Raw genomic sequence first — 10744 nt, forward strand, 5'->3', positions numbered from 1 at the left:
TGTGAGATGATTTTGGGGCTGAATTTACTCAGACATTGACTATTTTACACACTCCACAGGCAGCCCAAAACAGGGCAGCCCTCTATCATTACACTTTATGCTCATGCTATATAGTCATTTGATGCCCGATTATGCCTGGTTGGTGCCTATACATATAGAAAAGTATTCCTATGGTTTTGAGCTTGGATTGAGCCACTATTTACTCAATTTTGGATGTTTATTTGCTGCTAGAATATCAAGGCTAAAGCTCTTTTGCTTATTTTTGGATATGCCTATTGCATTCGGGCTATGTCTTGGATGTATATAGTGATGTAGTGACTCTCAGGGATCGACATAGAGCTTGGATTTGCTCTCGAATCATTGGTTGAGCTTGAGCTCACTTCGCATAGCATTTGGATCTTCATCTCTGATGTACTTATGGCATGTACTTCGCTTATGTCGAACTGGTCTTGACATGCTTGGCCTATGCTACTACTACATGCCAATTACATTGTTTGGAGTTGGATGCTACTGAGCCTTGCTTTGGGTTGACATTTTATTTCTTGGATCTTACTTTGGCTATTTCTTGGCTTGCCAGAGTTATAGTTTGACTATATTTGATGTCTATGGATGCTACACGGCCTGTATGCTCATGAGGACTTATTGATACTTGATCTTGGATCTTCTGGCATTGGTGCTATCATATGCCCTTGTTGAGCTTCTTTGCTTGATATTTACAGCTTTTGTGCAAGTGGGAGCATCTTGATATGCTTGACAGACATTCAGATATTTGAGACTCAAATCTTCACTTAGATGTTGCATGGTTGATATGCAGTGGTCCTCACATATTTACTTGGGCTGATTTATGCCCGCTTGATGCTGGTTATGCTTTGACAGTCTCAATGGTTGACTTGGTGAATTCATTTTGCCTACAGTTTTCTCTCATTGTACCTGGCTATAATTTTCATGGACTGATGTGGAATTTCATGCTGAATCATCTTGATTTTGTGTACTTTTGATGGTACTTAGTGGGCAACATCATTAGCTATCAGTTCATGGTCATTTTGCCTTGGTTTTGGTGGTATTTTGGCTATTTATAGCAAAAAACAACAAGTAGTTTTGAACTGTCTGCACCGTTTTGGACTACAGTATGGCATTTTCTTTCACTGACAGTGCTATCTTCAATATCACTAAGCTTGATGGTACGAATTATGCCTATTGGAAGAGCCAAGTTTGGTAGATATTGGTGCATAAATCTTAGATCAAGCCACTAAGAATGCATGGCGAGCAACCTGAAACTATGATTGATGATGAATGGGATGAGCTTGATGAGTTATGCAAGTCCACCCTCATCTTGTCTCTCACTGAATATGTACATTACAATGTCGTTGAGGAAGCACAGAGTGCTTGGCAGCTTTGGGATAAAATTAAGAACCTCTATGACAAGAAAAGTCTAGCAAGTCAGATGTATTAGCTGTGAAGCAGCTTATGGATCTGCACATAGAGAATATGACAATGTATGCTCATTTGATCCAGTTCCATGCTATTCTCAAGAACTTGACTTCACAAGGCATTACCTTTAATGACGAGGTTACTCCATCATTTTTGCTTGGGACTCTGAGTGAGTTATGGGATGTATTCCGTACTTCCTTATGTGCTCCTACTACTATTTTGAACTTGCTTGATGTAGAGAGTGCTCTTCTGTAGGAAGAGATCAACTGTAAGAACTTGGATACCTCTTGTATGTCATATTCTTTGACTGTTAGAGATGGTAATGAAAAGAATGACCGTGGGTATGGACGTGGCACAGACTTGCAGAAGTCTAGGTCTAAGTCGCACAGCAACTCTCATGGAAGAAATGCTAATGTGACATGTCATCATTGCGACAAGAAGGGTCACATACGCCCATAGGGTCACGAGTTGCGTAATGAGAAGCGCAAAGAGAAGGGAAAAGAAAAAGTACATGAAAAGTCCTTTGGTCACATCATTATGCATGTGAAATCCAGTGTGAAAATCAAGGAGATAAATGTCATGCAGACTGATGACTCCGATGGGGAGTACTTACTTGTAGCTAGTTCTTGTGATGCTATGTCGTTGATAGAGGTTCACTCTATGTATGCACAATGCTGGCTTTTGTATTTTGGTGCTTCATTTCATGTTACACCATGCCATGGGTGGTTGCATTCATACCGCACTGTCTCTGGTTCAGTTTGCTTGGGTGATGATAGGTCACTTGCTATTGTTGGCATTGGGGATGTACGGCAACAGTTCTCTACTGGCAGTACTTTTCTGTTACAGGATGTATGTCACATACATGCACTTACACGCAGTCTTACAAGTAGTCTTATGTCTGTAGGGCAGCTTGATGATGCTGGATTTCATGTTTCATTTGGGGATTCTACCTGGAACATCACCTGTGGCAGACATGTGCTTGCTAGAGGTGCCAAGACTGGCAGCCTCTATCCTCTTGTAGTTGATGGGCCCTTTGTTGACCATGTTTCGTCAATCAGTTCCATCCCACATGTATCTCTTTGGCATGCCCATTTGGGCAATATGTCCTTGAAGGGAATGAAAATGCTTTCTGGTTTGCAGTACTTACTGCCCCTTGATTATGCATGTTTTGATTCATGTGAGCATTGTTTTTATGTCAAACAGACTAGGAATCAGCATGAGAAGTCTGGTAGGACATGCATGAGTGAGCCCTGGCATTGGTACATTCGGATGTCTGTGGGCATGTGCCCTGTTAGTCTATGGGTGGTGCAAAGTATTTTGTGACATTTATTGATGATTTTTCGCGTAAAGTTTGGGCTTATCCCATTAAGATTAAGTCAGATGTCTTGGCTGTGTTTCAGAGATGGCTTTGCATTGGTTGAGAACCAGACTGGGCATAGGCTGAAATGCCTTAGGACTGAAAATAGGGGAGAATATGTGTCACATGTCTTTGAACAGCTATGTGACAAGAGGAGTATTAAGCGTCAGTTGGCCGTCCCCTATACCCCACCCCAGAACTGTTTGGCTGGGCGGATGAATAGAACCATCCAGGAGCATGTACCCAGTATTCTTAGCCATGCAGGCCTACCACCATAGAGCTTTTGGGCTGAGGCAGTCAATACAACTGTGCATGTCATAAATAGATCACCTTCCAGTGGTTTGGATTTTCAGGTTGCAGAGGAGATATGGACTGGGAAACCTCCGTCTTATGCGTATCTATGTGTCTTTGGATGTGAGGCATTCTGCCATGTGCCCAAGGACAAGCATAGTAAGCTAGATCCTAAGAGTGTCAAATGCATTTTCCTTGGCTATGGAGATGCAAGTGAGATGGGTTACCACATTTGGGATCCACAAGCACAAAAAGTTATCCGTAGCCACATGATGTAGTCTTCCATGAAGACAAGATGCATAGGCAGCATGAGAAGGTGGTAGAGATATACAGGGTTATATTCTAGGAGGAGCCTCATGCTCCTGTATAGCCAATTGGATAGCCTGCAACAACAGTTGGTAAACATAGCCAAGGTGTTGACAGGATGCTAGATATACATTAGAGCCTGCCAAGAGATGGTCTACTAGAGCTAGACGTCCTTCTAATAGATTTGAGCCCTCGATGCATCATGCCTTGGTTATAGATGCATGAGAGCCTCTCACCTATGAGGAGGCTACGCGCAAGGGTGACAGTCCTCCTGGGAGAGGGCTGTGCAGTCTGAGATGGGCTCCCTGTATAAGAATATGACTTGGGATTTGGTTGCATTGCCTAATGGCAAGAAGACTTTGCCATGTAAGTAGGTGTACAAGCTGAAAAGTACCCGTGGATACCCCAAGCTGGCTTATAAGGCAAGACTTGTTGCTAAGGGTTTTAAACAGGAGCATGGAGTTGACTTTAATGAAGTCTTTTCTCCTGTGGTCAAGATGACCACCCTAGGCTTGGTTTTGGCCTTAGTCGCGCAGCTTGACTTGGACATGTATCAGCTGGATGTCGAGACTACATTCTTGCATAGGGATTTGCATGATGAGATTTACATGGAGTAGTCCAAGGGCTTTGCAGAACCTGGTAGGAAGCACCTAGTGTGCAAGTTGAAAAAAAACCTTTATGGCTTGAAGCAGGCACCTAGGGAGTGGTATCATAAGTTTGATACCTTTATGTAGTCACAGGGCTACAACATGAGTGCTATGGATCTATGTCTTTACACGAAGGCAGTCCTTGATGGCTCATTGCTTATTTTGGTACTTTATGTGGATGATATGCTGATAGCAGGAAAAGCTCATGATGAGCTAGATGCTCTTAAATCTCAGCTAAAGAAGAGCTTTGAGATGAAGGATTTGGGACAAACCTCTCACATTCTTAGTATGCATATTAAGCGTGACAGGCATCAGGGACTACTCTATTTCTCACAGAGGGAGTACATTCATATGGCTACACCTGGTAAGAAACATTGGGATGCCGTGAAGGGTATCATGAGATACTTGAAGGGCACAACAAATATGTGTATTTACTATGGTAGCCAGAACATAGGATTTTTGGGATATACAAACTCCGATTATGTAGGACATGCAAATAGTAGGAAGTCCACTTCTGGCTATGTATTCACCTATGTTGGAGGTGTTTTCTCTTGGATGTCCAGGGTTCAAAAGTGTACGGTTCTCTCTATCATTGAGGCCGAGTATGTTGCAGCCACTGAGGCTTGCAAGGAGGCTATATGGTTGGGCCATTTGGTTCATGACCTTGGGATTGATTCTATACCTACATTGCATTCGGATTCTATGAGTGCTATTCAGCTAACCAAGAATCCGTTTGGTTCATGACCTTGGGATTGATTCTATACCTACGTTGCATTCGGATTCTATGAGTGCTATTTAGCTAGCCAAGAATCCGGTCTTCCATGTGAAGATGAAACACATTGAGGTGAGGTATCACTTCATATGTGGAGTCATGGAGGACAAGTCTGTTGACCTTGTCAAGATCTCCACTAACAAAAATCATGTAGATCTGCTCATGACAAGCCTCACTACCGAGCGCTTTGCCTTCCTCAAGAGATTGATGGGCATTGGATGAGATTACGTTTTTCCTCATCCTGTTGTACATGTGTACATTGTACTGTCTTTTCTTTTTCTTTTCACTGCTCAATGGGGCAGATTCGCCTTTAAGTGGGAGGCTGTTGGGGGTAAAGGCGCCTCTGCCTAGCCACCCGTGTATTATTACACTGACAATACCCGCCATTGCACACTGCAGGTAGGGGGCGCCCATCACCATCACTTTATTCTTTATTTTTTTAGTGACAGTTTGAATAAATGAAGGCTTGGTCACACATTATGATTGTTGGAGTTCCCATTTGGTTTCTCTCTCTTTTTTACTCTTGGTCTCCCGCCATAGCTCTTCCAAGCAAGCTTCAATCCTTCTCACCTTTCCTATTGTAGCCATTGAGGCTTACAAGGAGGCTCTCTAGCTAGGCCGTGTAGAGGCAGACCTTAGTATTACTGATGCAGTCCCTACACTACATTTGGATTCTATGAGTGTTAATTGGTTGTCTAAGAATCCGATCTTCCATGTGAAGATAAAGCACATTGAGATGCATCACCACTTTATTCGAGAGGCCAGTTAGGACAAGTCCATTGAGCTTGTTGTCAAGATCTCAATTGACTAACATCTTGCAGATCTGCTCACTAAAAGTCTCTCAGTGGATCACTTTGCCTTCCTTAAGAAGTCGATGGGCATTGGATGAGATGACATCTTTCCTCATCATGTTGTACTTATGTACATTTGTACTTTGTCACTTTTTTCTTGTTCTCTCCTCACTAGGGGCACATTCACCTTTAAGTGGGAGGTTGTTGGGAGTAAATGCACCCGTACCTAGCCACTCGTGTATTAGTTATACTAATAGTACTTGTATACCCACACATCTATGTACTGCAAGTGGCAGGCATCCATCATTGTCACTTCACTCTTTATTCTTTTAGTGACATTTGAATAAAGAAAAGGCTGGTCACACATTGTGACTATTAGAGTCCCCACATTGTGTGTGTGTCTCTCTCTCTCTCTTGCACTTGCTCCTTCCACCATAGCTCTCTTGCTTCCACTTTGTGCTTCCACTTCAAGGCTCAACTCCAATCACCTTGTCTATTAGTGATCGAGCCTTTAAACTTAGCGAGACAACCAACAATCGAGCTAGCATAGCCAACATAATTTGTGCTTGTTGTATAGCCCATCTTTCTTGGCTCACTATACTCCTTCTCTAGCTCATGTGGCCTCTAGCACTTGGGAATCACTATTTGCAATCATCTTGAAGCCTCCCAACACTTAGTTCTTATGGTTGGCACCTATTTGAGTGGCAATAACCCTATTATCTATTATATACAGTAGTAGACCTACTATAATATAGGTTTGTGAAGGGTTTTCATCAGAGTTTGAAGCTTGTATATGCTTCTCTTTATGTCTATTGGTTCCTGAATCATCGATAGATGCTTGGGAAATTACTTGATATGTTTTGTGGCTTGCATTGAGCTCATATAGTTCAAGAGGTTATTTCACTATTATAATATAGTGGATAGCAAGCTTTTACATAGGAAAGTTATGTGCCTATTGCTCTTGGATGTCATTTGGGTGCTTCATTCAGTCTATTGATTATGCCATTGATGGTTTACATTCATATATGCTATTGAAATCTTTTGAGCTTCAACTTTGGGATTGGTTACATGTATTAAGCATTGGCCTTATGCTTGGGTACTTCAATGGCTTACACAATTATGGGCTTGAGGACTCTATTGGGTTTTTTGCTCACGACTTATGCTTCATGCATCTTGGAGCTTGGATGGCCATGTACTTGATGTTTTGAGCTTTTATTACTCATTTGACATTCAAATTTTCTCCAATGGGAGTCACTTGAGCTACTTGGATATTTTGCATTTGAGCAAAGCTTTGGGTCTATACAGTTGACTTTACTTCCATAAGACCATGGGACTCACTTCAGTTATGTCTATGCTCTTCCAATGCTATTTGGATGCAGTTATTGCATTATGGGCTAATTTGATTTGTGCTTTGAGCCGTCACCTATCTCTGCTAGGTTGTTGTTAGTGATGTATTCATCCTGCTTGGCTATGTATTGAACCTCTTTACACTTGCTCAGTCAATTGTGTATATGGAAATTCTCTTCTGTTTCTTTGAGACTTACTATATACATGACAATTATGCCTATTGGATGTATCTCAATCTGACACATTGAGTTCAATAGTTCTCAGTACTGGTTGAATATTTAGTGATGGGTAGTGGTCTGTACGCATCCCACTTCTTGTATTATATACTTGGCTATTACAAAGTAGATTCTATAAGTTGATTGCACATACTTGGCTTTGGATTTACTACTACTATTATTATTTTTACCTTGCTATAATTGCAAGTGTATGCATCGTTTATGAGGGAAAATGCTTTGACTTGACTTGACTTGACCATCATTCTTTAGCGATTAGTATGGATAGCTCTACTCTTTGAAGTTTTTCCTCTATTAGACATTGTCTTGGTTGTGATTTTGAACTGTTTTGCTATCATTTAGAGCAACCTATTTGTCTTAGGCTATGCTTTCGTTTATTGCATTTTGAGTGATGGATCAAACAATAGTGCTATCTTTAACATTAAGAAGTTGGATGGCACAAACTATAGCTATTAGAAGATATAAATTTGGCTAGTTCTAGTGCAAAAATTGCAGATTAAGCCTTTGAGACATGAGAGTGTAAAGCTCGAACACTTTGATGTAGAAAATTGGGTTGAACTGGATGAGTTATGTAAATCTACAATCACTTTGTCACTCTCTAAGTAGGTCTACTAGAATGTTGTCTCTAAAGTATAGATCACTTGGTAGTTATGGGATAGGATTTGTAATGTCTATGATAAGCAGAGCTCTACCTCTTAGATGTATTGGCTAAAGCAACTGATGGATCTTCGTATGAAGGAGGGGACTTCCATGTCTAGGCACTTAAATGAGTTTCATTCTATTTTTAACTACTTTTCTTCATAGGAGATTGAGTTTAAGGATAAAATTTTTCTCTTATTTTTCTCTTGTTCTTACTAGTCACATTGCTTGGGACTTGGGACACATTCCGTACTGCTATGTATGCAAATATTGTGGGAAGTAGGGTGATATTAGGCCCCAATGCCATAAAATATGTGATAATAAGTGTAAGAAAAAGGGAAAGAGCAAAGTGCATGAAAAGAATGATCATCACAACATTGTCCCTAGCAAGTCCAGTGTCAAGATTAAAGAGATTAATGTCGTGTAGACTGATTTTGATGATGATTACATACTTACAGCTTTTTCTCTTGACGTTTTCATAATTGTTTGATGCCTTGTCCACTTATGCTCAGTGTTAGCTAATTGATTCAGGGGCTCCATTTAATGTCACCCCCTCATCGAGAGTGGTTCACAACTCCTATCGTAGCACGATAAGATCTGTTAAATTGGTTGATGACTTGACATTGAATATTGTGGGTTTTGGATATGTTTAGCTGTAGTTTCCTTTAGGCAATATATTTACTTTGCATGATGTATGCCATGTTTTGGCTTTGACTAAAAGCTTACTTTTTGTTGGATAGTTGGATGATGAAAATTATGTTGTATCATTTGGTGATTTCTCATGGAAGATTACTTGTGGGAATCTCATCATGGCACGAGGTGCCAAGTCTAGCACTTGTTATCCCTTGTATTTGAGTCTATTGACCATGTTTTGGTAGTGGCTATAGTACCACATGTCTGTATAGCATTGTCGCCTTGGGCACATGTCACTTAAGGGAATGAAAATGCTTTACACATTTGTAGTATCTTCCCCCCTTGACTATAAGTGTTTTGATTCTTGTGATCTTTGTTTTTATGACAAGCAAACCCACAATTCACATAAGAAATCATGCATTATGCACATGGGTGAGCCTTTGGCTCTAGTTCATTCTAATGTTTGTGGACCTATGTCCTGCAAGTCATTAGGCGATGTGAAGTATTTTGTTACTTTCATTGATGATTACTAACATAAGGTCTGGGCATATCCCATAAAGTAGAAGTCAAAAGTATTGACTACATTTCAATCTTGGCTTGCTCTTGTTGAGAATTAGTCTGGGTATCATGATTGAAATGCCTATGGTTCGACAATGGGGGTGAGTATGTATCTAAAGCCTTTAAATAGTTTTGTGATGAGAGGGGCATTAAGTCCCAAAATGATACAACTGAGTGCATGAATTTAATGATTTAGGAGCAAGTTCGTAGTATGCCTAGCCAAGTAGACTTACCACAATAGTTATGGATTGAGACAATTACTACTACCGTACATTTGATTAATCGATCCCTACATACTACTCTTGACTATCAAGTTATAAAGAAGGTATGGTTTGGAAAACCTCCATCATATGCTCATTTGCATGTCTTTGATTTGAGGATTTCTGTCATGTTCCCAAGGACAAGCATACTAAGCTAGATCCTAAGTTTGAGAAATGTATCTTTCATGGTTATGGGGATGTAGGTGAGATGGGCTATCACCTATATGGGATCCACTATCTCGAAAGGTTATCTGTAGCCATGATATTGCTTTCAGTGGAGAAGAAAATTCATAAGCATCCTGAGCAGGCCATTGAGGTATCTGGGGTAATATATCAGGAGGAGTCTCCTATTACTGTACAACCAGCTAGTTAGCCTACACTAGTTGATGCTCTTGTGGTTGAGAACCTTGATATTAGATAGGAGACATAAGCTCCACAACCTGTTTTGAGGTGGTCTACTAGAGATAGATGTGAGCCTAATCAATTTGTGTCTTCTATGGATTAAAATATGGGGACAAATGTTGGTGAGCTATGATGAGGCCATGGACAAAGGTGATAGTCACTCTTGGGAGAAGGCCATGCAATCAAATAATAAATCAATGTAGAAAAATGAGTGGGAATTGATTCCTTGCCTAGTGGAAAGCATACTTTGCCATGCAAGTGGGTGCATAAGATGAAGAGTATCCTTGGATACCCCAAGCCAGCTTGTAAGGCCAAATTAGTTGCTAGCAAGAGCATGGTGTTGACTTCGATGAAGTTTTATCTCATGTAGTCAATATGGTTACCCTGAGCTCGGTATTGGCTTTGGTTGTACAGCTAGATCTAAACCTCTATCAGATGGATGTTAAGATGACTTTCTTACGTGGGGACTTTCATGATGAGACTTATATGCAATGGCCTAAGGGCTTTGAGAAAAAAGGAAAGGAACACCTAGTGTGTAAGTTGAGAATGAGCCTTTATGGCCTTAAGCAGGCACCTAGGGAATGGTACCACAAGTTTGATGCTTTTATGCATTCATAGGGATATACCTATAATGATATGGATCTGTGTTTATACAGGATAAGGCCCACAATGATAGCTTTATGATTTTGGTACTCTATGTGATGGATGATATGTTGATTGTTGGGAGTGCTTGTGATGAGTTGGATGCCTTGAAAAGTTTGCTCAAGAAGAGCTTCGAGATGAAGGACATGGAATAGATCTCACATATTCTTGGGATGTGCATCACGAACAATCACTTAGAAGGGCTCCTTTACTTATTACAGAAGGAGTACATCTAGAAGGTCCTTGAGCGGTTTCATATGTAGGATGTTAAGCCTATTATCTATCCTTTGCTTTCTCATGTGAAGGTTAGACACGCCAATTGTCTGCAACCTAATGAGAAAAAGGCCAAGATGGCCAATATCCCTTATGCATTAGTAGTGGGTAGTTTGATGTATGCCATGATAGCCACTTGTTCTAACCTAGTGCCTGCAATGG

The sequence above is a fragment of the Lygodium microphyllum genome, chromosome 2, assembly GCF_053477565.2.
Source record: "Lygodium microphyllum isolate KBCC chromosome 2, Lygodium_microphyllum_v1.1.10, whole genome shotgun sequence".
Classification (NCBI taxonomy): domain Eukaryota; kingdom Viridiplantae; phylum Streptophyta; class Polypodiopsida; order Schizaeales; family Lygodiaceae; genus Lygodium; species Lygodium microphyllum.